Source organism: Sus scrofa, chromosome 6 (genome assembly GCF_000003025.6).
Source record: "Sus scrofa isolate TJ Tabasco breed Duroc chromosome 6, Sscrofa11.1, whole genome shotgun sequence".
NCBI lineage: Eukaryota > Metazoa > Chordata > Mammalia > Artiodactyla > Suidae > Sus > Sus scrofa.
Window position 1 is genome coordinate 66,892,274 of NC_010448.4, and position 23,106 is coordinate 66,915,379.

The 23,106-nt window shown below is 56.8% G+C and overlaps 1 long non-coding RNA gene across 8 annotated transcripts in view; it reads right to left on the reverse strand.

Annotated features, from left to right (window-relative positions):
* NPHP4 overlaps positions 1-23,106 on the reverse strand; it is a 112,964-nt gene that overhangs the window by 76,992 nt on the left and 12,866 nt on the right. For 6 of the 8 annotated variants that reach the window (XR_002344866.1, XR_002344867.1, XR_002344865.1 and 3 more), the window contains 4 exons: positions 20,616-20,768; positions 11,845-12,017; positions 10,761-10,825; positions 8,280-8,435 (listed from right to left, as the gene is read on the reverse strand). This is a non-coding gene — a long non-coding RNA (nephrocystin 4). The other 2 variants (XR_002344868.1, XR_002344869.1) reach the window with 2 other exon arrangements.

Consider the following 23,106-nt stretch of genomic DNA (forward strand, 5'->3'; position numbering starts at 1 on the left):
ATCATATGGTATTTGTCCTTCTCTGTCTGGCTTACTTCATTAGTATGATAATCTCTAGGTCCATCTATGTTGCTGCAAATGGCGTTATTTCGTTCTTTTCATGGCTGAGTAATATTCCATTGTATATAGGCACCTCATCTTCTTTATGCATTCCTCTGTCAATGGACATTTAGGTTGTTTCCAGGTCCCAGCTACTGTGAATAGTGCTGCTATGAACACAGGGATGGGAGTGCCCTCTGTGGCACAGTGGGTTAAGGATCCGACTACAGTGGCTCAAGTCACTGTGGAGGCATGGGTTTGATCCCCAGCCTGGCAAAGTGGGTTGAAGCATCCAGCATTGCTTCGGCTGTGTCATAGGTTGCAGCTGTGGCTCAGGAACTTCCATATCCCATGAGTGTGGCCATAAAAAGAATTGGAATGCATGGATTTTCTCAAATCGGAGTTTTCTCTAGGTATATGCCCAGGAGTGGGATTGCTGGGTCTATGGTAGCTCTATTTTCAGTTTTTTAAGGAACCTCTATGCTCTTCTCCAGAGTGGCTGCACCGCCTTACATTCCCACCAGTGGTGTGAAGGGTTCCCTTTTCTCCACACCCTCTCCAGCATTTGTCGTCCACAGATTTTTGGATGACACCCCATATACGTAACTCTGTGAGCAACAAGCCCAGACCGGCCCATACCTTCCCCATCACAAATATGCGTAACATGTGATACCTTTGAGAAAGTTTATGAGTCCCTTTTTTTTTTTTTTTTTTTTTTTTTTTTTTGGTCTTTTTAGGGCAGCACCCATGGCATATGGAGGTTCCCAGGCGAGAGGTCAGATGGGAGCTGTAGCCACCAGCCTACAACACAGCCACAGAAGCTCCTGATCTGAGCCGTGTCTGAGACCCACGCCATAGTTCACGGCAACACCGGATCCTTAACCCACTGAGCGGAGCCAGGGTTCAAACCCGTGTCCTCACGGATGCACGTTGGGTTCCTTACCCCTGAGCCACAATGGGAACTCCAAGTTTATGAATTCTTTTCATAATTCTTTGAAGTGTTTAAAGCAAGTCAGTCAATGAATCAGAACCAATGAAAAGTGCAGGTGCTCACAGGAGCCAAAAGGTGGAAACCACAGTGTCCATCAACAGGTGACCAGAGAGACAAAACATGATCCATCCGCACAACAGAGCGTCATTCAACCTTAAAAAGGAAGGAAACGGAAGGACCATTGCAAATCAACAATACCTTTTTTTTTGTCTTTTTAGGGCCACACCCGCAGCATGTGGAGGTTCCCAGGCTAGGGGTTGAATCGGAGCTGAGCCACCAGCCTACACCACAGCCACAGCAACGCCAGAGCTGAGCCTCATCTGTGTCCTACACCAGAGCTCACGGCAATGCTGGCCCCTTAACCCACTGAGCAAGGCCAGGGATCAAACCCATGTCCTCATAGATGCTCTTCGGGTTTGGTATCACTGAGCCACAAGGGGAACTCCTCAACGATACTTTAATTAAAAAAAAAAAATTTTTTTTAAAGAAGGAAATTCTGGCATATGTTACAACGTGGGTGAGCCTTGAAGACATCATGCTGAGAGAAGCCAGTCCCACAAGGACCCGTACTGGACGATTGCATTTACATGAGGAACTGAGAGACGAAACTAGCATGGAGGCTGCCGGTGGGGGGCGAGCGGGAAGTGGGGGGGGCGTTTGTGCTCCCTGGAGGCCGAGGCTCCTTCTGCAGGAGGAAAACATTCCGGAGACAGAGGTTTGCACAACGATGTGAATGCACTTAAGCCCACGGACCCGCATGTTTAAAAACAGTTAAAATAGTACATTTTATGCCATGTTTACCAAAATTTCTTGAAGTGCAGAAATATAGAACGTGCAACCTTTCATGAAATGGTCAAGCGAGTATCTGACACACACCCTGAACTAGGAGCCTCCATCAGAGGGGAGGGGGGCACAACCAAGGGTCCCCCTCCCTCGGCGACAGAGGCAGGAACCCAAGGCCCCCCAACAACAGGAAGCGGTGCAGACTAGCCCTGCGGGATTTCAGGGAATCTAGGCAGGAGGCCGCCCGCCGCAGGGCCCTCTGGGAGCTGAGAGGAGAGAAAGATGCTGGCAGGACCCAGACTGGGGGGGCGGGGGGCAACGGGACACACAGGATACGTAAAGGACACTTGTCATCTCCGTATTTCTGCAGACCCCGTGTTCATCGATTTGTGTATCTGGAACGCCAGGCAAACATGGACACGTCCTCCTCCAGCGATTTGGGCATTTTCAGCCCCGAAGGGCAGCTGTCAGGAGCTGCCTAGTTCCATGACCCTGAGCTACGTGACCCTGTGCCTGGCGAGTACTCGCTACTTCAGAGCCCAGGTGTTTTACAAACAATCCCTCTGCTCTGGAGCACAGTTCCGGTCCCACACGGGTCACCAAGGTCAAGGGGACCAGGTCTCTGGGGGCAGAGTCACAGGGAGGGGGAAGGGGGCTCCAGGTAAGGCGGCCACAACCTGGGCCCCGGGGGAGGTGCCATGGCCCCCCCAGCTCCCTGGGTTCCTGGTGAGACGCCCCCCTCCCAACAAACACACACACACATACACGCTCGGCCTTGACCTGGTCACCCTGCCCCCCACCGGGCTTCCATCACTCAGCCTCGGGAGCCCCGACCCCCAGGACACCCACCATCTGTCATCTCTGGGGCACAGAGCAGCTCAGGGGCGCCACCCACTGACCACACAGCGGGGGACACGCTGGCTGCACCTGGCCCCTCTCCCTGGACGGTCCTGTACCGGACAGTAAAATCACCGACCCCAAGGGGACACCCCCGCATGGGACCTGCTCACTCCCCGTGACGTCCAGTCCTGCTTCTGCAGATGGGTGAAGCAGAAACAAGTGTCCTCCCCCGGGGCTGCCCCCCCCCCGAGGGTCTGTGTGGCCCCCACGCCACAGGTCACTCCACGGTCAGTTGGCACCTGTGACAGCGAGGACACCAGCCTGCCAGCCCCTTCTGTGGACTGCCATGGAAACAGGGAAACGCAGGGCCGATGCCCTCCCAACGCCCCGGGAGTCTCGGCTGGAGCCAGGGGCCCCGTTCCACGCCTGGCTTGGCCAGGACCCACTCTGCAACCTTCCAGAAGCCACACCTGAAGAAAGGACAGCTCTGAAGGGCCCTCCCCCAGGACACAGACCAGAGTCCCAGATGCCATAGGCAGCGGGCAGCCTCAGGGTAGCCAGTCAGAGGAGCCTTCTTGGACAGCAGCAGCCCACCTCGCTGGCACTCCCTGGGGGCACTCCCTGCGTGCCCGGGGCTGTGCTCTACTGACCCTCTCATTTGCTCCCGAACACATCTCCCCAGGTAGGTCCTCATAAGGCCCCCACTTCACAGAGGGGACCAGCGACAGCAGGGGCTTGGAGCGCTTACCAGGCGGCCCGGCTCGCCTGGGCCAGGAGCGGCTCAGCACCACCGGCCTTGGGGCTTGTCCCCAAGCCCCCGGCCTCACCCTCAGAGCACAGCTTTAGGCCCTGACACTGTCACTCACTCACTCACTCATTCAACCAGCATCTGCGGACAGGACAGACACAAGGGCGCCTGGCAGAGCCCACCCCCTGGGGGCAGGGGCCCCTTGACCCTGGAGCTTCACTGCTCTGTCACCGAGTCTGGGTGGGGGTGCATTTCTCAAGAACGGCTCCCACGGAGGACAAACCCACTTCACAACAATCCACTTTCTTCTGAGACTTCCCGACCGCACTGCAGAGAAAGGGGGATGGCCAGCCCTTGACCAGCCAGCACCCCTGCGAGGCGACCCCCTTCAGCGAAGCACTTGGGAACACCCCCAGAGCCCCGAGGGGACCCCAGCGCAAACCCCAGCCTGGGGGGACGTGGCTCCCCCGCTGAGTGCAGCTCCTTCACCTGAAGACAGAGGGAACATCCCAACAGGGGCCACAGGAAGAAGAGAACTGAGGGACGGTTTAGGCAGGGGTGGAAACGTGCTGACCCTGCCCCGGGGGCAATGCTGGACCCCTCGGCCCAGCCCCCGGGCCTGGGAATCAACCAATGGACGAGTGAGTCCATGAATAAATTAGCATATAAAAGGTATGCAGTGGTTTCCTCCAGGCAGTGAGGCTGGAAGGGAAAACTTAGTTTTGCTGAAAGTCGTGAATACAGATGGATCTTGTCAGTTTGTTTTTTCTTTTCATCTTTTTTTCTTAGGGCCACACTCGCGGCATATGGAGGTTTGGGGTCAAATCGGCCACAGCATCTCCAGATCTGAGCCATGTCTGCAACCTACACCACAGCTCACGGCAACGCTGGATCCTTAACCCACTGAGCGAGGCCAGGGATCGAACCCACAACCTCATGGTTCCTAGTCAGGTTCGTTAACCACTGAGCCATGACGGGAACTCCTGACCCTGTCATTTTAAACTATCTTTGGCAATGTCCAGGAGGGCACAAAGGAGAGGAGTCCAGCTGCAGCAGCGCTGGCCCAGGGCTCACACGGGCAGAGGGAGCCGGCCTCCTCCCGGTCGTCCCATAACTGCAGGGGACCGACCACATGCTCAGGCATCCAGAAGATACGCTCTAGGACAGGGGAGGGGCCGTCAGCTCAACCTGGGAAGCCCAGAGTAGGATATCCCCCTTGCCCGCCCCCTGCCACATAAGGTGGCAGGCTTAGGGCACAGGGCCCCACCCAGAGCTTTGCCTGTTGTTTGTCAAAATGCAGCATCAGTGCCCAGCCTGGGGACACACCAACCCAGGGGCAGCCACCAACCAGCTGGCCTGCAAGTCAGACAGCTCCACCGAGCCCGGGTTTAACAGAGGAGGAAGCTGGGGCTGGAGTCAGTGAGCTGGAGAGTCAAGCAGGGCCGGCTGGCACCGTGACAGCCACGTACAGAGCCTGGTCTGTCGCGCTCGAGATACAGGAGGGAGCAGCGACGGGAGCAGAGGGCGGTGAGCTGGGACAAGCAGGGGATGAGAGATGCCTGACAGCAGGAGGGCCCAGCGGGCAGCCAGTGAGTGCCCTGCACAGGCCAACACACCCCACTGACTGCCCAGCACGGTGCCCTAGATGCGCCTCGCCAGCCCTGCCAGCCAGACCTCCTGTAGCCCATGAGAACCTACAATGGCCTTGGCCCCCATTTCAGTGGAACAACTCAACTCTCCCTCCTCTGTTGTGTGTTACAAATGAACACGCAGCCAAGCCCTAACACGGCATCAAAACAAAAGCAAACCCTCTGCGAATCAGACCAGTGATTCCTGCCACAAAAGCCCGCACCAGTCCCTGCCGGGGCCCTTTCAGGCCCATAAAACCTCACCCAGCAGAGAAACCCTTTCTCCCGAGTGAGTCACAAGAGCCCAAAGATCCTGGCAGGATTTATGAGACAAGGGCTGCTTTCGGAAGCAAGCTCAGTGCCTGCGGAGGCCGAACAAAGTGGGTCTCTGCTCCCATGTGTCCCCACCAGGACTGGAGGGAACACTGTGGTCCCTTCTCCCCAGAGAAGTGCATGTGGCTCCTGTGCCCTGTGAAGGCAGCTCACCCCACCCCCACCTCTGCCAGGACATATTCCAGTCATTGGTTTTTAAATAACAATATAGGGAGTTCCTGTCGTGGCTCAGGGGAAATGAGTCTGACCAGCATCCATGAGGAAGCAGATTCAATCCCGGGGCTCGCTCAGGGGGTTAAGGATCCAGCGTTGCATGAGCTGCAGTGTAGGTCTCAAATGCAGCTCGGATCCAGCGTTGCTATGGCTGTGGCGTAGACGGCTGCTGCAGCTCTGATTTGACCCCTAGCCTGGGAACCTCCATATGCTGCAGGTGCAGCCCTAAAAAGACAAAAATCAATGAATTAGTTTAAAAAAATAAAACGCAGTGGGGAAAAAATGCATTGGGCTACCAAAGTCCAAGTAATATAAGACAGAATCTTACAAACATAAATAAATACACAAACCACAACATGAACTGTCCTTTGTGTCTGCATTTTACAGGCACCACCTGCATCTGTTAAATGCCCCAGGCCCGGCCGCCCCACACCAGGTTGGCAAAGCAGAGGCCAGAGGCACTCAGTTCTCCTCTGAAAACATGACCTTCAGAATCAGGAGCTGGAATCTCACTTCTTTAATCCAGAACCCTCTCTGTCACGCGGCCCCCTGACACCCCAGCCCAACGTGAGGTGCTGAGAACTAGACACTGAGCCCGTCTGGGTACCCACGTTTCTCCCTCAGCTTCCAGGAGTGACAGAAGCAGCTCTGAGCTCCGCTTCTGTATTTTAATGTTTTATGTGCAGTTCTACTGACACCCACTGGCAAGTCACAAAGTGATGGATACACCCTCAGGCCCTGAGAACATGCCGTCTCCGAATCCCAGGTCAGAAGGACACGTGAGCTGCCTCCCTGCAGGTGCGCGTCCAGGTCCCTCGTATCCGCAACCACAGTGGCCTCACAGGGCCGCACTGACCAGTGGGGAGTGGGTATTAGAGCCGGAAGATGCGGGTCTCACCCAGAGGGTCTCTCTCTGTCTCCCAGTAACTGTAGTCCCCCCTCTCTCCGGAGAGAACGCACGACTGCCTACAGGGGGCTGCAGGGGGGCGGGGCAGGGGGGCCTAGAGTTACCAGGAGGCAGAGAGAGAGCCTCCTGGCGAGACACTCCCCACTGGTCAGGGCGGGGGGGGCCCCCTAAGCGTCACTGTGATGCGGATATGCTCCGGGCCCATGACTCATGCGGGGCCGGGATCTCTCCTGGGACGTGCTCCTGTCATGGTTAGTCTGTCTTTCTCATGTCTCTTCTCTGAGATGCTGAGTGACCTCGTGGTGGTGACCCCACCATGCACCCTGTCCCACGGTTCATGAACTCAGATGACCCGTCTGCAGAGCGCCCAGGCCACAGGCAGGGACATCGTTACTGAGACACAGTCTCCATCCCAGAGCTGAGCCCTCTGCTCAGGGTCCGGGGCGTTTCTGTTCTGAGCCAAACTCCCAGCACCGCACACCTCCCCTCCCTCGCCGCGCACACCCGAGGCCAAATCCCGCTGTTCCTGGGGGCAGGGGGAGCCAGCCCCCCAGACAAGAGGTTCCGGCAGCGCCAAGTGGGTAAGGCTGGGGTGGACCCTTCGCCTGGATTCTTCCAGACGGCCAAATGGCCCCCAAAAGGGCCCGGAAGGAGCCCGAGGCCTGTCAGCAGGACCAGAGCAGAGCAGCCCCCAAGTGATCGCATGGCTATAAAGGGTTGACCCACATCTGCCAGGAGAATCTTCTAAAACACCGAGACACAGCCCTGGGCCCGTGACGTGAATTTCAGTTCCAAAGGAAGGGAGCAGCTTCACTCATGAGTCCAAAGGGGGACAGGGCCCCAGTGTCCATGGGCAGGTAAGCGGCTCAACATCATGCAGCCCGTCCACACCACAGGTACCATTCAGCCTTTAAAAGGAGGGAGAAGGGACACACACAGCAAGACGGATGACCCTTGAGGACCCTATGCCGAGGGAAATCAACCAGTCGCGGGGGGTTGTAGATGCCACTTTGGCGAGGTCCCAGGGGTCAATTCACAGAGACAGAGTGGAACGGAAGCGGCCAGGGGCTGGGGGAGGGCGCGAGGAGCTGGTGTTTTAATGGGACAGCTTCCGTTTGGGAAGATGAAGAGCTCTGGAAATGGATGGTGGTGATGGCCGGACTTCACGCCACTGAACTGTACGCTTTCTGGTTTTTTTTTTTTAAGGGCCGCACCTGCAGCATATGGAGGATCCCAGGCTAGGGCTCAAGTCGGAGCTACCGCTGCTGGCCTACGCCACAGCCACAGCAACATTGGATCCTTAACCCACTGAGCGAGGCCAGGGATCGAACCTGCAACCTCATGGTTCCTAGTCGGATTCGTTTCTGCTGCGCCATGACGGGAATTCCTGAACTGCACACTTTAAAATGGTTAAAATAGTAAATGTCTTGTCTATTTTACCACAATTCAAACATAATAAGCAAGCCACTGCTGTGGCTGGTCCCATAAGGGTGAGATCTAGCGACAGTGGTTTTTCCTGCAGCCACGGTCATAACGACATGAACTACTTGCCTGATGCAAGCATTTCTCGAGGTGAGAAAATGGAGGTGAGCCGAGAGATGTGTGGCGGGTTCAGGAAGGGACAGCCAACCGAGAGGGCACTGTCACCTTCCTCCTCCTCCCCCCCGCCCCGCCACCATCCCCAGGCTCTTTGCTGGTGGCCTGGCCAGCGCCCACCCAGTGGAGCCCAATTCCTTCAAAGTCTGACCGTGAACGAAGAAAGATGCACCAAGCGGACAGGAACAGAGTAGCCCTTACCTGCTTCTCCATGAGCTGGAAGGAGGCCAGGCACCTGCTGCAGACCAGACACCAGGAGGTTCTCGGGAAGAAGGTGGAACACAGGCTCCAGAAGGGGATGGGGCCTCAGCGTGTACTGCAGGCTGCAGCTCTCAATGAGGGCCATGTGCTTGTTTTCTGGGGGTGGAAAAGGCACCTTTGGTCAAAGCAGCCAATGAACTGAGCATCTTGGAGAAGAACTCAACAAACAGGGAAAGCATTTTTCCAGGGAGACAAGGCAATTGCTCTGTTAGTTCAGCCAACGGGAACAAAGACTCCATCCTTAAAAACGCTCCCTGGTACAACTGCAATGAAAGAGATACTTGTTTTTAATCCAACATAACAAAATTTCTCCGCTCAGGAGTTCCTGTCGTGGCTCAGCAGTAATGAACCTGACTAGGATCCATGAGGACGTGGGTTCCATCCTTGGCCTCGCTCCGTGGGTTAAGGATCTGGCGTTATTGTGAGCTGTGGTATGGCCCGGCAGCTACAATTCCCATTCGACCCCCAGCCTGGGGACTTCCATAGGCCAAGGGTACTTCCATAGCCTGGGTACTTCCTGGCCCTAAAAGAAAGAGAAAAAAAATTTCCCCACTCACCTCTTCCCCCAGAGCAGTGAAGCGCAGACATCACTTGCAGTGTCAGAGGGGCCTACAAGGCGCTCTGGACCACAGCCTGGGCTCCCTCTGGGTCTAGGCCCTGCACCCATCAAGCCCCACAAAGCAGCAGGACTAGGCCTGGGGGAGGGGGGCAGCGGCCTCCAAAACAGAGCCCTGTTCTCAAGGAGGGGCCCTTCTTCTGGGGTGATCAAGACACTTGCCCGCCGTCATCCATGGGATGTCTCCCATGGGACACGTGGGCGAATGTGCTGGGGAAGTGGGAGAAGAGAAAGCGTCCTGGAGAAGGGAACCGCCAGGAGGAAGTCAGGTGTGGAGCGCTCAGGAAGATGCAGGGAAAAGCTCAGCAGACACTGGGCGCAGAATCACGGGGTGAGGGGCCACAGACATGCCCACAACACGTTCCTCCAGGGGAACGTTCCTCATTGGAACATTTCCTCCCGCTTGCTCGGGCTTGATTTCCTCCACGGATAGGGGGCTCCTGAGGTGGCTGTGTGATTTCATAAGGAGACAAGGAAATAGGACCTACCACATGCCTCAGAAAAACAAAGCTATGTTTTCAACGCGTAACCACTCCAAGCACGGGATCTGCTTGCTAGAAAATGTGAAATGCCCTGAAAAGCAGACAGCTCCAGGGCGGGCTGGGGGCACGTTGGTACAACCTCTATGGAGGGGGAGGGAAATAATACAAAACTACGAATGCACTGGCCCTGGGACCAGCCATTCCACTCTGGGATTTGCCCTACAGGGTCACCTGCACACGTGCAAAAGGGCAGATGTCCCCTGCAGCACAGCCTCCAGCCCTCTGTTCTTACAGAACTGCCCCAAATGTCCATGTGGGGGAGTCATTTCTATCACAAACAGCAATTCAAGGAAATACCACGCAGCTCTGAAAAGAACAAGGATGCTCTCTGGGCACTGACATGACCGGCTCTCCAAGATAAATCACTCGGGGCCGGGGGGGGGCGGGGAAGCCAGGGATGAGCGCACGGGGGCAAAAGCAAGAACAGGGAAAAGCAGGTTTGCGACCGTGTCATCCGAAGCCCAAGAGGGACCCCCGAGTAGCCAGGGAGGAGGAGGGTCACCTGCGCGCAGGTGGGGGGCTGAGCGTCGTGGGGCGGAGATCCCGCCGGGACCTTTCACACTGTTTGATACTCTGAATTCTGAATCATGTGCCCGCGTTACCCATTCAACAAAAATACGCCTGCGTTTTTGGAAATGCCCCCGAGGTGAGCTGATGCGCCATAGTCCCCACCCCCGCCCCTGGCGCCCAGAGCCTGGGCCCAGAACAAACCTGTGGTTGTGCTCACTGTCTAAGGCTATTTCAGGAGAGAAGATGCTGGGAAATGAATGCTGATAACCTAAAAGCCCATCTTGATCAATAAGACCACGTTTCTGAAAGACTGTCCTCTCTCTTGAGATTTCCACCAAATCCAGCAGGGCGGGGAAGGGACGGGAGGCTTGGATCCTTAACACAGGCTGGGTGGGAGCCATTAAATTGGCATCCCGGAATCGGGGCAACATCTCAGAGAGGGGAAGTCACCCCCCAAACAGACCCACCTCCACCATCAGGCACCCTGGCCAGTGATGGACAGGCCCCGACTTCACGGGAGGACAAAGCTGTCACCCTGGAGGCAAGGAGGCCAACAGCCGTCCCTCCAGGCGACCCCACTTCTTCCACGGGGTCACCATCACGGAATTATTCCCACCTTTGAGGCCAGCGGGTTTCAGTTCTTTAAACTATGTCAGCAATCCAAGTTGGGTTCATGCTCCCCAAACCTATTAGGTAACTCAGCTAAGCGGGCGACGAGCAGGTGCTGTGAGCCGGGCCGGGCCTGTCCCTTACTTTCTACGGGGTCCTGGAGAAGCGGGTGCAGGAGGGCACGGGGGCTGCCGTGATACAGTCTCAGCCTGCAAAACAAGACGAGGAGATGCAGGTCAGTGCCTCGCAGCCAGGCCCCGCGGTCAGCTGCGCTCAAGCGGGAGCCCTGTGGGACCCAAGAGCCTCACCAAGTAGAGTTTCCTCCACCGTCTGCAGAACAGACGGCCGAGGAGAGCTTCAGCTCCGAAGGGCCAAGCCCAGCTGCCGCGCACACAGCCCCAGGACAGCCTGGGAACCCCGGCACAGTCGGTAGTGTTCTGAACGAGCCCAAGAAACAACGCTTGAGGATCTTCCACGGCTGCGGATCTAGAGCAGTGGTTCTCAGCCGGGACGCTTCTGCCCCCGGGGACACCTAGTAAGTATCTTTGGCTGGCACACCTGGTCAAGGGGGCACTGCTGGCACCTGGTGGGCAGAGGCCAGGGGGGCTACTGGGCCTCCTACACCACATAGGACGGCCGCCCCCCACCCCAGCCAAGACGTATATGGCTTGAAATGTCCGTGGAGTCAAGAACGAGCCCCGATGGGCATGGACAGTGCAAACCCCGGCCGTGGCTGAAATGACCACACGCCATGCCATCCATCTGCACATGTCCAGCCCCTCGCAGAGCCTGGCACGCAGTGAACACTCAGCCGTGTTTGCAGAGTGACACCCACTGATCACTGGGCGCCTGGCCGGGAGAGCCTCCTGCTTAATGCCCACGGACCCCGAGGAGATAGAGCTGCTGGCCTCACGCACAGACAGGGAATTCAGAGTCAAAAGTTTGGACACCTGGCCTAAGACCCCACAGGAAGAAGGGATGCAGCAGGACCCAGCCTCTACCCACCTCCCAGCAAGCCCCACCCCCACGGCCAAAGCCGGTCCCGCTCCCACCTAGAGAACAGTGGCTTGGCTCATTCAGAGAGGGCAAACCGAGTTATACCTCAAAGCAAAAATGCCCCTCAGGGTACCGTTAGGAACACACGGCAGCACATGCTGACAAAGCCGAAGCCTTCTGTTAGGGACAAACAACGAGCAGTTCAATGACCATGGGAAACCGAGGGGGATACCGTTTGTCCTGGGAGGCAGCGGTGGGAGATTCCGGCTTGTTGCTGAAGATCCGAAGAATTCCAAACCCACAGGACAACGTCTGGAGGGTCCCGTCCCGCGTCCTGCCTTCGGTGACCACCTCGAGCACGGCCACAATGTTAGGGTGGTTTAAGGACGTGTGAAAATACAAGGGCTGTGAGCGAGAAAGCAGAAGCCAGATGATGGGCTGCACGTTCACGCCCTGCAGGGAAGGAAACAGAGGAGGGGGGCGCACCCCCACCCCTCGACCTTCGTCGTGCCAACGCTGCCAATGAGCTCCATGCGGACAGCACCCCTTCCGGGCGCCAGACGGAAAGGGCCCGGCGAGGACCCCACAGAGCGGGACGCGGGGGTCACAGCTCTTCATCGCTGTGCTCAGACTATGGCTTCTCCTCCAAGAACGCTCCATCCACTGAAAATACAAGACGCTAGAGCCTCTGGAGCAGAAAGGGGTCCGGGTGGCCTGCGCCCACCCCACCCCATCACCTGGCAGCACCTGGAGCCCAAAGATGGAACCAGCCCACAGCACACATGCCCGCTAGCCGTTTCACGGGACGCTGCTGTCAATCTCAATCACAACTTGCCCATACCGACGCTAATCCCCATTTCAGGTGGAACTAGGAGGCTGCATCTGCACAAAATTTTTTTTCAGGGCTGCACCCATGGCATACGGAGGTTTCCAGGCTGGGGGTTGAATTGGACCTGCAGCTGCTGACTGACAGCATAGCCACAGCCACGCAGGATCCTAACCCACAGGAGCGAGGCCAGGGATCAAACCAACATCCTCATGGATGCTAGTTGGGTTCATTACCACTGAGCCACAACGGGAACTCCTGAGCAAATCTTGTTCAAACGAAGCAGGATCCTTAGATTTCGTGAGGTTCTCTGTCACTACCCTGGATTCGAAGCCCAAACAACATAACAAAAACCGTTTTGAGATTATTTACAACAAGACTGGGGGGCAACGCGAGCCAAGCAGACACACACAAGTTGTTCCTAAAAGGTTTCCCACTTGCAGCCCTGGCTCTCACGGTGGCGGGGGGAGCACAGCACGGGCAGGTCAAATCCAGCTCCCATCTCAGAGCCACACACGCCCACGTGGGGCTGGAAGCACCTCCCTCTGCGGCTGTTTTCTGTCTCATGAAATCCAAAGCCATTGCTCTCCTCTCCAACTAGCAAACGTCACAGACACAGAAGACAGAAACAGAGGCACCTACTGGGACACAAGCCTTCCAGGAGCCCAGGCTCCACGCTGAGCTCAGGTCTGGACACCAGTGGCCCCGGAACCCAGCGTGCTCATTGGAGCGAAGCCCGGGCTTGGGGTCGCCAGCAGAGCACAAAGACCACCCCCGCCCCCAAGGCAGAGAGAGGGAAGGCAGGGCCCGGCCAGGCTGCGGCAACGTGATTTAAACTTGGAATCATCCCCATTAACGAATCATTACCGTGGTGTCACAGAGAAAACGTTTACTGTAATCACAGACTGTCAGCCCGGGATAACAGAGAGACACATTAAAACATCAGCCGCGAGATATAAATCGTTACTCTATTATCTTTTATTGCAAAATGATGAAATAATGACCACTTACAGCTGACAGGTGGTTGGACCAGGAGAGAATTATGTCTGTTTCCGAGACTCGAGAACGGCTTTAAACAGCCCGACTGTAAAGTCAGGTTTGTCGTTCTCTCTGCTCTCGTAGCTACACCCGTGCAGATCAGCTTTATGAACGCTGCCCACTTCTCCCCTTGGCGGTGAAACAAACCGTTGAGGCTCTGGTGCAGAGCAGCAATGACCCCTCGCTTAGCGGTCACCTTGAAAGTCGCTGCCTGAAGGCGGTGGGACCAGCTGCTTTGGGCAGGACCCAAGGACGAATTCAGGGCTGTGGCTTCTCCCTCTCCTTTTCCTCTGAAAACAGTTATTCTGAGAACTACCAACCACGGAGCCCACATCGTCTGTCTCCAAGAGACCCCAGCTTTAACCAGCAGGGTCGCCTTGGGATCCCAGTGTGTTACACAGCGAAACGAGGTCCGAGGGGCTCACCCTGAAGGTTCAGGATGGCTGCTTTTCCAAACCTCACTTACCACCTCTCAAGAGTGGGCACAGCACATGCTAAAGATCCAAGAAACCTGGAAAACGTGGATTCGCCCTCAAGAAGTTCCAAGGTCAAGGGTCAAGGTGAGATAGGGCTGCTACAAAATGCAAACCCTGCCCAGGACCAATCAGCTCAGGGTCCTGGGGCAGGAAAAGCCTCCAGGGGTGGACAGGGGAACTGGGCAGCTTCAACCCTCCAGACACCTTGCCTGGACGGTGCCAGGCGGACCCGGTAGGATCAGCCCACTGGGCTGGAACCCAGGCGCCCTCCCAGTGGACGCAGTCAAGCCTCACTGCAAACAACCCTCCAGGGTGGGGACTGCGTGACACCACATGGCATGCTTGGCGATGCATCGGATCCACTGCGCGATTGCAAGTTCCAGTCAAGCCGTGCGATCACCTGGCAGAGGAGGCGCTGAGATGGAAGAGGGGCTCCCGCTCCCATCTCACTCATAGGCCCTCACAAGCTTCCTCCCTGACGGGACAAGCAGATTAGTAAGTCATAGAGAAGGTCCTGTCTTAATGGCTTCATCTTCAGCAACACAGGCGCCCCTTTGTCTGGGGGCCAAGCTTCCATGGCTCACCCCGATGACAGAATGGAAATTGGGCCCCATGATGTGCCTTCATGGAGAGGCGGCAGCCACGCATCCCCGGTCGCATGGCCGCTAGACCTGCCCTATGTGACACGCAGCTCTCGGGTCCGGAGGGAGGCAAGGCCAGAGGAGAGAAAGGCAGAAACGATTTAATTTCTAAACCATTTTTTCAAATAAACCTGTAAGAGGACACCTTCGGAAATCACAAATCCTTCCTGCAGCCCCATCCACCCCCCTGACCTTCCACTTGACCTTCAGAACAGTTTCCTGGACCCGAGAGGGCTGAAGCTCCTGGCACAGTGAGCGCCCCCAAGCAAAACGCTCCCCCAGAAGATGCAAAGTCAGGAGCTTCTGCTCCTCTGGGTGGAGCCACTGTCAACCACAGGAAAAGAACACAGCCGTGGGGACGGCCTCCCACCAAGAGAATCACCCGGCTCGAATGCTGAATGTCCGTGGAACTAAGGCGGACGAGCCCCAATGGGCATGGACAATGCAAACCCCGGCCGTGGCTGAAATGACCACACGCCATGCCATCCATCTGCACATGTCCAGCCCCTCGCAGAGCCTGGCACGCAGCCATGCCCAGCCGTGTTCACAGAGTGACACCCACTGCTCACTGGGCGCCTGGCCGGGAGAGCCTCCTGCTTAATGCCCACGGACCCCGAGGAGATGGAGCTGCTGGCCTCACGCACAGACAGGGAATTCAGAGTCAAAAGTTTGGACACCTGGCCTAAGACCCCACAGGAAGAAGGGATGCAGCAGGACCCAGCCTCTACCCACCTCCCAGCAAGCCCCACCCCTACAGCCAAAGCCAGTCCCACTCCCACCTGGAGAACGGTGGCTTGGCTCATACAGAGAGAGCAAACCCGGGGGTCCCCATTGTGGCACAACAGTAACAAGCCCGACTAGTTTCCATGAGGTTGCAGGTTCCATCCCTGGCCTTGCTCAGTGGGTTTAGGATTCGGTGTTGCAATGAGCTGTGGTGTAGGTGGCAGATGCAGCTCGGATCCCGTGCTGCTGGGGCTGTGGCTGTGGCCGGCAGCTGCAGCTCCACTTCGACCCCTGACCTGGGAACCTCCATATGCTGTGGGTTCGGCCCTAAAAAGAAAAAAAAGAAAGAAAAGGAAAGGAAAGAAAAGAAAAAGAAAAAAAAAATCGCAACCCAGTTACAACTTGAAGCAAAAACACCACCCAGGATACCGTTAAGAACACACGACACCCCAAGTTGACAAATTTAAGGTTTCCTCTTGTCCCCACATGGCAGTCAGGTCAGTCACCAAACCGGGAAATCCCATTCCTGGAAACATCATGGGCACAGACGACTTTCCCTCTGTCTGTTCACTCATTTCTCCGCCCCCTCCCCCCCCCCGCCCCCTGGCTCGGAGTCCCTGGGAGCGGCTGCCGTCTGGCCGGAGAGAAAACAAGCCCTTCTCAGATGACACACTGAGGCCAGACTCTCTCTGCGGAGACAGCGCCCGTGAGTGAGGCTGGCTTCCTGCCCCGCGGATTGTCTAGTCCGGGAGCAGCACTAGGGGGACGTGAGAGGCGGAAGGAGAGGGGAAGGTACGTTCCAGAAGCTGGAGATCCATTTGCAGCAGCATGGATGCAACTAGAGTTTCTCATACTGAGTGAAGTAAGTCAGAAAGAGAAAGACAAACACCATAGGATGTCACGTATACATGGGATCTAAAAGATGGCACAAAGGAAGCTACCTACAAAACAGAGACACTCACAGACAAGGAGAACAGACTTGTGGTTGCCAAGTCGAGGGGGAGTGGGAGGGACAGGGAGTTTGGGGTTAGCAGCTGCACACTATTCCATGTAGAATGGATAAGCAATGAGGTTCTGCTGTGCAGCACAGGGAACTCTATCCAGGCTCTTGGGATAGACCATGGAAGGTGGTACCAGAAAAAGAATGTAGGAGTTCCTGCTGTGGCTCAGTGGGTTAAGAACCTGACCAATATCCATGAGGATGCAGGTTCGATCCCTGGCCTCGCTCAGTGGGTTAAGGATCTGGCGTTGCAGTGGCTGTGGTGTAGGTTGAAGCTGCAGCTCCATTTAGACCCCTAGCCTGGGACCTCCGGTATGCCACAAGTGCGGCCCTAAAAAGAAAAAGGAAATAAAATGAATTATATACATACATATATATGGATGGATGACTGGGTCACTTTGCTGTACAGCAGAAATTGGCACAACATTGTAAATCAACTATACTTCAATTTTTAAAAATGTAAAAAAAAAAAAGAACCCGGCAATCAGCCAGGTCGTGGCAGGGCCTGCGGGAGTTTGGTTTAGATGAACAGCAGCCTTGCTGAAATGGGAGTCGTCGCAGGGCTCTCATGATTCTGATGAACAAGAATGTTCTTGTGAGCACGGGACTCAGAAGAGCCCGACCACCTGTCTCTCAGAGGCGGGGGACCCGCCTCTTGCTTCAGCTACACTGGGGGCTGAGATGAGCTGGGGAGGTTCTGGCTACCTGAGCAGAACCACGAGATCCTGCCCGGTCGCTCACATAAAATTAATAAAGGAGGAAAAACGAGCCTGTCACTGAAAGGCTGAGCGTGGTTAGTTAAGGAAGAAATTAAAGGGAGATTTATGCCCATCTCAGAAAGAAAGAGCAGGTGCTGCACGGGACTCTGGCTTTCCTATTATTTTTAAAGATACCTTTTGAGAGATTGAATGAATAATCAACCATCTCAGAGCAAGGGGGGCCGTTCCTCCCCACGAAGGACCAGCCGAGGGCGAGGGCGAGCACAGAATTCTGAGCTCAGAGCCGAGAGGCCCGGGTGCTGGTCCCCTGGGCGCGGCCAGGCAGAGCCAGGAAGCTGGGACGAGAGGGGGTCTGAACCAAGCCGCAGGCGCTCGTCACTCACGGAAAGAAACACCCAGACTTCTTTCTCCAAAGTCTCTCCTCGGGGCACTGTTTGCAAAGCAATGATAAGAGCATCTTCCTTTGGGGCTGCGTATGACCACGAAGACTCAGAAAAACCCGGAGCCCCTGAGGGCTGATGTGCGAGTCTCCAGGTGGGCAGACAGCCAAGCCCATTCGAAAGATGGTCCCCTGCCATCGGCAGCTTGTGACCCGGTCGCCCCCTCGCCAGGGCCGATCAGTAGAACCAGAAAAACGCAGGCAACTGGTTTTTCTGGTTCTTTTTTTTTTTTTTTTTTTTTTTTTTTAATCAGAAGACCTTCACCAAATTTCAGGATCACCTCTAAACAGGTGTGAGGGCCGAGCCTCTGCTCACACAATGTGCCCTCGTGACCAGACCTGCTTCCCAGGCCATCCTGCGAAGGTTCCACGTGTCAGGTAAACACGTACATACGTGTGTGCGCGTGCCCGCAGGGTACACGCACGAGCACAGCAAAGGTTAACCAACCTCCCAGCGTCAGGGATGAGAGGGACGTGCCGGGCGCAGAGGACCGACGGTTCCTGGGGCACCAGTGGCCTCTGCTGCTCGCCTTGGGCACAGCAGCTGGAGCACAGCCGCCTCCCTGAGCAATTCCGTGCTGGGCACGACCTCCCAACCAAAAATGCTCCACTCCCCCACATCAGCCTTGCTCGTTCCCCACTTTGGTGACCCCAAGACGGAAGGGTGCAGATTCTTCCAGAACCTTTAAGGGCTGCGGTCCTCACTAACCCACGGCCCAAGCCCAGCTCAGCAGAACACAAATGATGAGAGGCAGAGCCCTCCAGCCCTCAGCTCCCACCACTGGGGACACCGGACCGAACCGAAAGGGCCTTTGACCCACAGCTCCAGCTCCCAGGACGCAGGGACCTCTGCGAAGCCCTCTCAGGCACAAATGCTCACCCCTGGACACGTCCAGAAGGAGCATTAGGGGAGTTCCCATTGTGGCTCAGCGGAAACGAATCTGACTAGGAACCATGAGGTTGCAGGTTCGATCCCTGGCCTTGCACAGTGGGTTAAGGATCTGGCACTGCCGTGAGCTGTGGTGTAGGTCACAGACTTGGCTCGGATCCTGAATTGCTGTGGCTGTGGTTCAGGCCCGCAGCTGTATCTCTGCTTCGACCCCTAGCCTGGGAGCCTCCCGCAGCCCTAAAAAGCAAAAAACAAAACAAAACAGAAGGAACATCAGCTCTGGAAGCTGCTCCTCACCACGTGACCTCCCTGCAGAGCTTACTGTCACCAAGCTGGCCCTCCAGCCTTGGCCTGTCGAGGCCACGACCTCCGTGCCACCAGGGAAGCCCAGCAGCGGCAGGGTGCCCCGGGCCAATTTCCGAGCATAACCACCGCTGGATAGCACGGCACTTCCGAACGGAGACTGCGGAGCGCGGGCCACGCCCGGGTTAAAACGGGGACAGAGGACCATTGCTGCGCTCCTGGGACCTGCTGGACTGCTCACTACGGTGGGCAGGCAAGAATACCCACCTCCAAGGAGGGTGGCAGAGACGAAACTGCCCATCGTGCTGTGGGCCAGGGCGTGACACGCAGGAGAGGATGCTGTGTCACCTTTGTGTCACCACCGGCTTCACTGCTCACCATAGGAACTGCCACCACACCGGGCTTTCCCTGACCCGAGTGTATACACGAGGAGAAACCCAGACAGCCCGGCCCCGGAAGGCTGAGCCCCAGCCAGGCTCTCGGCAGCATCGGGACCTCACTCTGCCGTGTCAAGGGCACGAAGGTGACTCAGCGCCTGAGCTGAGACGTCGCCCTGAGCAGCTGCCCACAATCACACACGCGGTTTGCAACACACACCCCTTCCCGCTGGCGAGGCTGCCACACTAGAAGGGGCAGCGAACGAGCTGACAGCCTGAGTGCCTCACGACTGGGCCAGGACCGTCCCCCCGAAGGAAAGGGCAGCTCCGCCGGTCTGTGGTCACACAGTGACGTCCCCCAGGACAGCTGTGGCCACCGCCACCACTGCACTGTCACTTATTGGGCTTCCCTGACTCTGTACACAACACGAGAAAGACCACAGCAACACAGAACCCACACACACACATCCACACACACACACACACACCCACACACACACACACACACACCCACCGCCAATGCCCATGATCGTCACCTGTAGAGGTGGCCACGCTCAGGTTCAGCTGTGACGCAGCAGCTGGTCAGAAGGCCATCAGGATACCTCCTGTTCTTACAGGAAAACCCCGGTGTCTCTAGGGAGGCCCTGCCCAGCCACCTCGCCAAGCCCAGCCTCAGCCACTGTCATCCACCTCACACCTGGGCACATGCAGGGCCCACTCTGCTCGCAGCACCTGCCACCGGGCTGTCACGGGGCTGGTTCCCTTCTCTCCTGAGGGTCTAGCTCCCACATCAGCTGGCAGGGCACACCCCCCCCCCGCGCCCACCCACAGCACGTCTCCCCATCTTCTCCCGGGTCGAGGCTGCTGGCCTCTTCCGAGAACTTACCACGCCTGCCCTTCTCAGTCCCTGCCTTGGCGTGTTGACCCCAGCGGACTAGAAATTGTCCCAGGGGCAGCACGCCCATCCCGTACAATAACCACCATCACCCTAGCGCCCAGCACAACGGCCAGCAAACAGCAGGCGCTGAATTGATGCCTGTGGACTCGATGCAGCTGAACAGAAATGGAAAACCCCACCTGCAGGGCGCCAGACACAGAGCCCCGGGCAGAAAACCATGTCACCAACCGAAGCCGAGCCAATCACCCCTTCTGGAGGCAGAGCGTGGGTGTGAGTCACCTCCCACCTGGGCAAAGTCACTTTACTTGTAGGTCTCAATTTGCTCATCTTACGCAAAAGAAACTAACAAGAAAAAAGAAGAAGCGGAGGGGAAACTGGAGGAACTGTATGGATAATTTCCTAACTTCGTTCCAAAAGCTGCAAGGTTCTGTGAGGGTGACAAGACCCCCCACGCGTGTATCCCCCCGCCCCGTCCATTCAGGGCACACGGCTCCCACACAAGATTCTGCCTGGAGGTAGGCTCAACCGCCTGGACAAGCTTTGCAAGGCCCAGACCTGCTGCTCAGGGACATCCCTGGGGCCCAGGACACACTGGCGAGGCCCCCAGGTCCGGGTGCACCCTGCACCCCAGCACCCCAGCTCCCGCCCGCCGCCGCTGCCGCCGCCGCACCCACCTCATTGAAGACAATCCTGGGCGGCTGCCTGGAGAGCTGCTCAGCCGGCCTCGTCACGCTCTTCCATGTCCTCCCGAAGAAGTGTCGGTAGGTGACGTCAAAGAGAGACACGCGCAGGTGGCACCCCACGCCCGACAGGCCCTCCAGCACGCCCTAGGAGACAGAAGACGGGCCCTGAAGGGTTCTTGAGGTCTCGAGCTGCCCCACGGATGCTGATGGCCGCCCTGGCAGAACTTGGCCACTCAGCATCCATCCACGGTTTAGAAATCATTTCCTTTCAGGGATACCTCCCCCAACCTGTGGTCTGACGAGGTTATGAGTCAGCGTGCATAGCCCTTCCCTGGCCAATCAGAGACTGGAGGCCCTGGGCCCAGACACAGACTTGAGATTCACCCGGAGCCAAGGAGACACAACAGGCCAGAGGTGCTGAGAAAGATGCACACGACACCATGTAGAGCCAAGGAAGAACAAGTCCAGCTGACACCACATAAGAATCTGGATCAAGCCACACCTGAAGCCTATACTAACTAGGATGTGTCTTTAGGTGAGTTAACGAATTATTGGGATTAAGCTATTCTGCATTTTTTTAAAAAAAATCATTTACGACCAAGTGGGTCCTTCCTAAAATAACTAAAAACTTCAATTCAATTTAATCAGAATTATTGAGGAGGTCGGGGGGAGCAAAAGAAAAGCAGACCTTTGAGAACAGCGAAGTCATGGCCACAAATACAGACAAGGCACCGGAGACTATAAAGATGAGCCCTTTCTAAACCCAGACCTCTGCGCCACTCTAGGAGAAAAGGCTGAGATGCAGATAAAATCTTCCATGATTCAAAAAAAAGGACAAGCCCTTTGCCTAGAGCTGCACCGTCTAAGGGAGGTTCCAGTGGGGGGCCATTGGGACTTTTGTTACTGCCCACCTGGCAGTGGGGCAGCTCCTCCTCTCTGCGGCTCTGCTTTCCTCTCCGCAGTCATTCAAGAAACATGGTCTAAGCATCTGCCGCATGGATCTACTCTGTGCCGGCACTATTCTGGGCACTAAGACACAGCAGGCAACAGACAAAATCTCCGGTCTCGGGGTCACATGAACCGGGTGAGGAGACAGGTGGGACGGCCATTGGACCAGGACGGCAAGGGAAGGTGGACAGAGCGGAGGACTGAGGGGAGGGCGGGAACCAGGAGTGAACCTGGGGAGAGTGAACCAGGCGAAGGAGCGGCAGGCCAGGGGCTCCGGGCCACGCGAGCTGGGTGCTCAGGGACCAGGAAGAAAGCCTCCTAACTGTGCTTAAGGACATGAACTAATTTTTCTTACTTCCCCTGTTCTTAGTGCTCAGGTACCTGCAGCCTCATCGATGGGGAGGGACGGCCCCTCCCAGGACCAGTAATTCCCAGAGACAGGAAACTGCCTGCCTTCCAGAACACCTTGATACCCAACCAACCAACCCAGAGTCCATCCTCCACCTGCCGCCTATTTGCCTCCAAGGCACAATATTCTCCAGCCCCAGCAGCCCCGGGGCCAGAACCAGGGAACAGGTGCATTCCCTCCCCACCAAAGGCCACTGAAATTACTCAAACCGGCCAGGCCTACATGTCTTCATCTGCTTGTCCGGCCTCTCCCATCCCTTCCCACGAAGCCCATGTTTTTGATTCATCCCCCTGCCTTCCGACTGACCCAGCCGCCTCCCCATGTGGCCCCGAATGGCAGGCTGCGCCCCCTCCTCGGGGGACACAAGTAAGAGACCGTCTTTTCAGCGGCAATCATCTCCCACCATGCCCGAGTAAAAACAAAATCCCAGGTACGTCTTCAAACAGAACGTCCCGGGACAGCAGCGCTTCCATGAGAAATGCAGGGAAGGAGTGCCCATCCAGGCCTCGGGGAGCGGGATTTGAAGCTGGGGAAGGAGCCTGAGAAGGGACGCTGCCTGTTTCGGGACTCTCCGAGCATCACCCACTGTGAGGTGTGGATGTGTCAGTGTACAAGGCACAGAGTACCAATCAGGCCATATCTCGCACCTTTATCCATTATACTTCAATGAAGCTGGAAAAAGAGCCAAGAAGATCACCCTGGCTACACGTGGGGATGGGAAGGTGGGGGCCAGGGTGGGGGAAGGGGGCCCCTAAGGAGGCTGCCACCATGGCCTAGGCAGATGACCGGGCTGTGGGTGAGGAGGAAAGCAGTCACGCTCAGGATGTATGAGAAGGGACTGCTGGGCGACGGGACGGGCTGGATGTGGAAGGCGAGGGAGAGGAGCAGGAAGGCAGCCCTTGCCCCAACCTCGCAGGGTCTGGCAGGGGGGCCCCATGCCCTAGTGAAAGATGCTGGGAGATGGGTGGTATGTGTGTAGGTGGGGGGATGCTGAAGGTCTGGGGGCCTCCCCACCTTCCCCCAGCCTCAGCACCACCCCACACTCCGTCCCAGCCCTCCCCCATGCCCACGCGCACATGCTGCCCTCTGCTGCGCTCACACCCTCGCTTCCAGCACACCCTGACC